The following is a 6,554-nucleotide window of genomic DNA, read 5'->3' as shown; positions in this document are numbered from 1 at the left end:
TAAGCAACCGTGGGCCGGTTTTTACCTCCCCCCACCCCCCCCCCCTGTTGGAAGATTGGTAGCGGCCGAATGAATACCAAGTCCCCCCCCCTTCCTCCTCTCTCTCGAATGGTTCGGTCCACTCCCTCCCCCCACGCCTCCAGCCCACCACGTGGTGGCGGTTAAACACAGAGGTTGGAGTCACGTGGGTGCGCGGATAACCGGGTTGTGTGAGAGACAGGAGGAGGGTGGTGGTGGTGGTTGTTGGTGGTGGTGGTGTTTTATGGAATGGGGTTGGTCTAGTCTCTATGTTTTTCGGGGGTGAGATGTTGAGAGTCGCACTTAACATTAAAACGAAATGAACTAAAGTTCTTTTAAGAAATGCAAAACTTAAAATCGATTTATATATTTTTGTTGTTGTTGTGGAAGAAAGGGGGGGCGAGCTTTTGATTTTAAGGGGACGGGAGCGTTTTGCCAATACTACGCGATTAAAACCCGGGCCGCTGTTGCTGCCAACATCCGTTTTTTTAATTCTTGTTAACGAGAAGCGGAGAACCGATTATAAAGGTCAAGTCGGCAATTTACAGGAGAAATTCACTCGGGCGCAACTCACCGCCGCCGTGAGCCGGTGTCCAAACCCTCCACGCGGCAGAGCAGAGAAGGGAGAGGAGGTCATTCCTTGTGGGGATAATCGTTGCGGATAGATGGTGATTGTGGTCGTGTGAGTGCGGATATCGCGGGGGGTCGTGGCTACCGTGAGTACGGATCAGCGCGGAAAGCAGCGAGCGGGGACGACATTCCAAGAAGTCAAAGCGCCGTGTCCCCTTCGTGCTCGGACGCTAGCAACTTCAAGGGCACTGGTGGAAATTCCACGTTTTTATGGCGGGGGAGGTGGTTTTTTTCCGCATGGTGATTGGTTGGTTTGGTTTTTGTGGTTGAGGGGGATAGGTTGGCACTGGGGGTGGGGGGGGCCCTGGGTGGACCCCCCCCCCTTCCCTACCTCCCCCCCACTCATTGCACTTGTGTACATACAGACCGGGGCGTGTTAACAAGAGAGCTGGCATTCACATGAAGTTCATGTGCATGGGGGGGTGGCGGCTCTTTAACCGTGCCATCTACCACGCTGCGCTGTACGGCTTGTTATTGTGTGTGTGTTGAACTTCTTTCGCACCATACGTGGCCAACCGTGCTAATCGGAAGGTGCGGAGGGAGGACAACAACAACAAGCAGCCGGTGGCATGGCCGGTGGGTAAGCACAGCTCTGATGCACAGGAGTGCGGCGTGAGTAGGGAGGGTGTGGTGTGAGTGGGGAGTGTGTGAGTAGGGAGTGTGGTGTGAGTGGGGAGTGTGTGGTGTGAGTAGGGAGTGCGGTGTGAGTAGGGAGTGCGGTGTGAGTGGGGAGTGTGGTGTGAGTGGGGAGTGTGGTGTGAGTAGGGAGTGTGTGGTGTGAGTAGGGAGTGTGGTGTGAGTGGGGAGTGTGGTGTGAGTAGGGAGTGTGTGGTGTGAGTGGGGAATGTGGTGTGAGTAGGGAGTGTGTGGTGTGAGTGGGGAATGTGGTGTGAGTAGGGAGTGTGTGGTGTGAGTGGGGAGTGCGGTGTGAGTGGGGAGTGTGTGGTGTGAGTAGGGAGTGTGTGGTGTGAGTGGGGAATGTGGTGTGAGTAGGGAGTGTGATGTGAGTGGGGAATGTGGTGTGAGTAGGGAGTGTGTGGTGTGAGTGGGGAGTGTGTGGTGTGAGTGGGGAGTGCGGTGTGAGTGGGGAGTGTGTGGTGTGAGTGGGGAGTGTGTGGTGTGAGTGGGGAGTGTGTGGTGTGAGTGGGGAGTGTGTGGTGTGAGTGGGGAGTGTGTGGTGTGAGTGGGGAGTGTGTGGTGTGAGTGGGGAGTGTGTGGTGTGAGTGGGGAGTGCGGTGTGAGTGGTGTGAGTGGGGAGTGCGTGGTGTGAGTGGGGAGTGCGTGGTGTGAGTGGGGAGTGTGTGGTGTGAGTGGGGAGTGCGGTGTGAGTGGGGAGTGTGTGGTGTGAGTGGGGAGTGTGTGGTGTGAGTGGGGAGTGTGTGGTGTGAGTGGGGAGTGTGTGGTGTGAGTGGGGAGTGTGTGGTGTGAGTGGGGAGTGTGTGGTGTGAGTGGGGAGTGTGTGGTGTGAGTGGGGAGTGTGTGGTGTGAGTGGGGAGTGTGTGGTGTGAGTGGGGAGTGCGTGGTGTGAGTGGGGAGTGCGTGGTGTGAGTGGTGTGAGTGGGGAGTGTGTGGTGTGTTCACTACAGCGGTCGTCTCTATCCCCCCCTCACACACAAGGGCAGATGCTCGTCACGGATTGCGTGGTGCTAATTGTGGACATTCCACATTCATATGGCGGGGGAGCCGTAATGTGGAAATTCCACACTCGTATGGCGGGAGCCGGTTTGGATGTTACTTGGGACAGGCACCGATGGGTTTCCTACATTACTGGTAGAGTACTCACTCGTTTTGTATCGGCCGCACAAGGGGATGATTGGCTGATCGGGATTTGAGAAACGGCGCTCCTCCCTTAGGAGGGAAGGAAAAACTATTTTAAAAAACCACAATTCTGAACCAAAAATTGCCATGAAACATTTATGACAAAATAATAATGAAGACGTAACATGTTTAATAGAACAAGTATTCGTTAAATAGATGTTTTTTCAAAGGGGTAAAACTGATGGTGCTGGCAATTGCATGCAATGATCGGGGTAACGCAACTCGGAGGTTGGCGATGGCAGATAGCAGGAGGGGAGCGCGTTGCGGTTGTGATGGGGTAGAGGGAGGAGGAGGAGACGGCTGTGGGGTGAGTGGAACGCGAGTTCTCGAGGCGAACCGGGATGGGCATTGGAGCTCCAGGTCGCTGAATACACATCTTGAACTTCTTTCGCACCGTACTCGGCTCACTGCTCATCGGAGGTCCGGTGGTTGGGAGGGGAGGGAGAACAATCTAAACACAACAAGAACTTCTAAAGAAATTCGTTTTCAATCGAGAGGATTTCAAAGTGCACGGCTCCAGTGGCTTCCTAATATCGAAAGTGAAAACAACACGCAGACCCGAGAGGGGGGGGGGGTGGTGGAGGTTGTGGGTTCGCGTCCCGAGCACTTGGCCGGCTCCGTGAATCGAGGTTCTGGGTTCGACTCCGGGTTCGAGCCGCGTTCCCACGAGCGGTGGAGTTGGTGGGTCCTCAGCCCGGTCACTGTGGGGCGACACCTCACCCCCCACCCCCTCCCTCCCTCCCTTTGTCAATCCACGAACTGGGTGAGAGTGCCTCCCCATGCAACCATACTTCACCACGCTGGTCAGCGCGTGTTGGTGAAGGTCGGCAAGCAATGTCTCCCGACACGCGGCCAGCGCTCGCTTGCAGGGCATCGGCAGAGTGTGGGGATAGAGGGAGAGAGAGCGAGAGAGCTGTTCATTGAAGTGACTTCAGATGTTGTTACATCATCAGCCAGGGTTGTGTGCACTGCTCACTCCCCCCATCCATCCACACGTGGGTGGACGCGGCGAGGGATGTCCATTCACCGCGCGCGTGCCGCGACCCTGACCACGTTCGCTGTCTGCAGTCACGATTTGCGTAACGATTCTCACGCGATTTGTATGCTTACAACGCATGGACGGGCCCCCGTCTGTTAATCCGCCGCTGGACGGGGGGAGGGCCCTCCCTCCTCCCCTCCCTCCTCCCCTCCCTTCCCGCATGTCGTGTTGGTCATGGCAGGGGGAGGTGGGGTGTTTGACCATACTTCACCACCGCTGGCTACTGCGAGTTTGAGACGAGGGGGGGAAGCCAAGGGTGCATCGCTGGCGTTAGCCGTGGGTCGCAAACCCCAACTCGGCCAAGAACCACGCTCGGTATCCATGAACGCATGACGGTGAATGTGGCTTGCGGTCCTCACGTGCGAAGGTGGCAGTACAGCAAGTAGGTTCGCGAGTGGGGGTCTCGGGGGTGTGGATAGTTGGAGACTACGGCGTAGAGAGGGCTGATGGCTGAGTCCACTGTTAATGGTTTTCCGTGTTTACCAATCATCCGGTGTGTATGGCATGTAACGGAACCTGTGTATTTCAATGGGATTTGTGCTGTAATTGGTAGGCAGACGTGCTGTTTGCGAGCGCCTATTAAGGCCGGAAGGGCACACGTACGCACGGAGGGGGTGGTGGTGTTGCCAGAACAATAACAGTAACCTGATTTTCTTTGAGGCAGGACAGGCCACTTTCCACTGATGTTTGCCGTGTCAGGGAATCGAACCATGGCAGATGGGGGTCGTAGCGCAGTGCGCAAACCACTGCACCACCCCTCCCCACAAAGACAAAGATCCCCCGTGTAGCCTTAACAGATTGTAGGGGCAAGTGCTGTTAGCGAGTAGCACCTATGAAGGCCGGCACGGCACACGAGGGGGTGAGTGGCCAGCACCACGCCCGGCCGCCTTTGTCTCCCGAGTAACGATGTTTACACACTGCACCAGGTATCCATTTGAGGCTGAGTCGACCTAGGGGAGGCCCAGGACCGGTTTAGATCGTCACCGGGTGTTGGTGGTCCTTAGCGGGAGTCGAACTCGGGTCTCTGGGTTTGTAGCGCAGCGCTTGAACCGACACAGACGGAGAAGGACACACACACAGGACGACACACACACAGGACGACACACACAGGACGACACACACACAGGACGACACACACACAGGACGACACTCACAGGACGACACGGATGAACAACGACAAAGATCCCCCCTGTAGACATGCAGTCTGCTGGAGCAAGTGCTGTTCGCGAGCTCATATTCATGGGGGTGTCCAGAACCCCCGCCCGACCGCCTTTGTCTCCCTCGTGCTACCTTCACGCCGCACCGAGAGCTCGTGCACACGGGGGGTGCCCACAGCAATGGGAAGAATTCCCCACGAAGTGGCTTTGACGGCAACACCTGCGCGTGTGCCAGGCTAGGTGCACCATTAGGAGGTCGACGCACGTCTCTAGCCACGCCCCGTGCACACGGCAAAGACAAAGATGCCCACCCACCCACCTCCGATAGCTTTAAGAGCTCGTTCGAGGCCAAGTGCTTGCTCCCGAGGTGGCACGCAGCGAGGAGCGCTCCCTACCGAGACGAACCCCGCTCGCCCCGTGCGTGGAGGCCGCCTACGCGGCTGTTGGGTCACGTGCTGGTCGCCGAGATCGCACCCGGCCGTCTTTGTTTCCCCGGCGCTGATTTTCACATCGATCCCCCCCCTCCCCAAATCCTCTCCCCCCCTCCCCCCCCGATGAACTCCCCAAGGCGAGCCGCGCACCCGGTGGTGAAGTATGGATGGTATATTTTTTTGGGGGGGAGGGGGGGCGGTGTCGATACTTTTGTACAAAGTCCCGCGTGGGTTTCTGCCCGGAGCGGAGAAATGCAGGGTAACACGAGGTGCGGGGTACTGCCACTCACCGTGGGGGTGTGTTGGAGGGGGGGGGGGGGTTGGAGGGGGGGGGGGTGTCCCTTGACCATACTTCACCATACTTCACCGCGCTGGTCGGTATATGAAAATCGGAAATCGCAGGACAGGTTTCAGTGATCACTCGGCGGCGCTAATGTTCGCCGTGGCCGGGAATGGGATTCAGATCACCGGGTTCGTAGCGCGGTGCGCGCTGCCCTCTGCGTCAGCACTCCAACCAACGTGCCGGGAGAGAAACGTGAAGTCACTCGGGTCGGGAACGGCGTCATTCGCTGCCAAACTCTGGAGTCTCATCCAAGAGCTCTGCGAGTTGGCTGTCGTGTGCGGTCGCTGTGCAGCAAAGTGCCGTTCTGGAAGCCCTGGGGTTTGAATTCGCCGAGCCACGGTTTTTTCAGGTTGTTTGTTTGTCCGTTTCCCGTGTGTACCAATCATCGGGTGCGTGCGGCGTGTCACGGCGAGCGCGTGCTGCTGCTGCTGCGTGCGGGCTTTTCGCGGCCTTGAGCCTGGGCGTCGGGCAAATCAGATGCGAGCGTGTGGGGGAGGAGGAAAGACGAGGGGGTTTGGGGTGGCTGGAAGGACCTCAGAATCCAGTCGGCTGCTGCTGTGGTTTTCTTCGGTGGCCGCGCCCGTTCACGACACAGGGGGGGGGAGGGAGGGGAGGCGGCATGGCGCATGAATGTATCCATTAAACAAACAACATGCAGATCGTGAGAAGATGTTAAACGCGTGAGAACTTTACAGGGATGTTTGTTAAGAAAAAAAAATACAACTTTAATGAGAAAACAAATAAAAATGGTGTCAAACGTTGCGTCCAAAGAGCGTTTCGGTGATTTCTCGCGCGGATTCCACTGAAATGTGCGATAATGACCCCGCATCAGCACCACCACCACCGTCGTCATCATCGTAATCGTGAGCCGCTACGTCCGCACTCATCCTGCGTCGTCATGCAGGGCAGCCCCGCGCACGAGTGTGTGGAACCCCGGTCTGTCGTGCAGGGCGCCGCGCTCGGCTCAAGGCCCCGTGAAACACAAGTTCGCGCTCCGAGGCGTGAGGCTCTCGGTCACGTTGGCACCCCTCCCCAGCAGGTGGCTTCTTTCACCCAAACGTTGAGGCTCCCAAGACCCCCATTGCAGTGTCAGCTCCCCCCCCTGCCCCCTTTGTTTT

Source organism: Lampetra fluviatilis, chromosome 27 (assembly GCF_964198595.1).
Source record: "Lampetra fluviatilis chromosome 27, kcLamFluv1.1, whole genome shotgun sequence".
NCBI classification, from domain to species: Eukaryota; Metazoa; Chordata; class Hyperoartia; order Petromyzontiformes; family Petromyzontidae; genus Lampetra; species Lampetra fluviatilis.
This window is presented reverse-complemented; position numbering follows the sequence as displayed.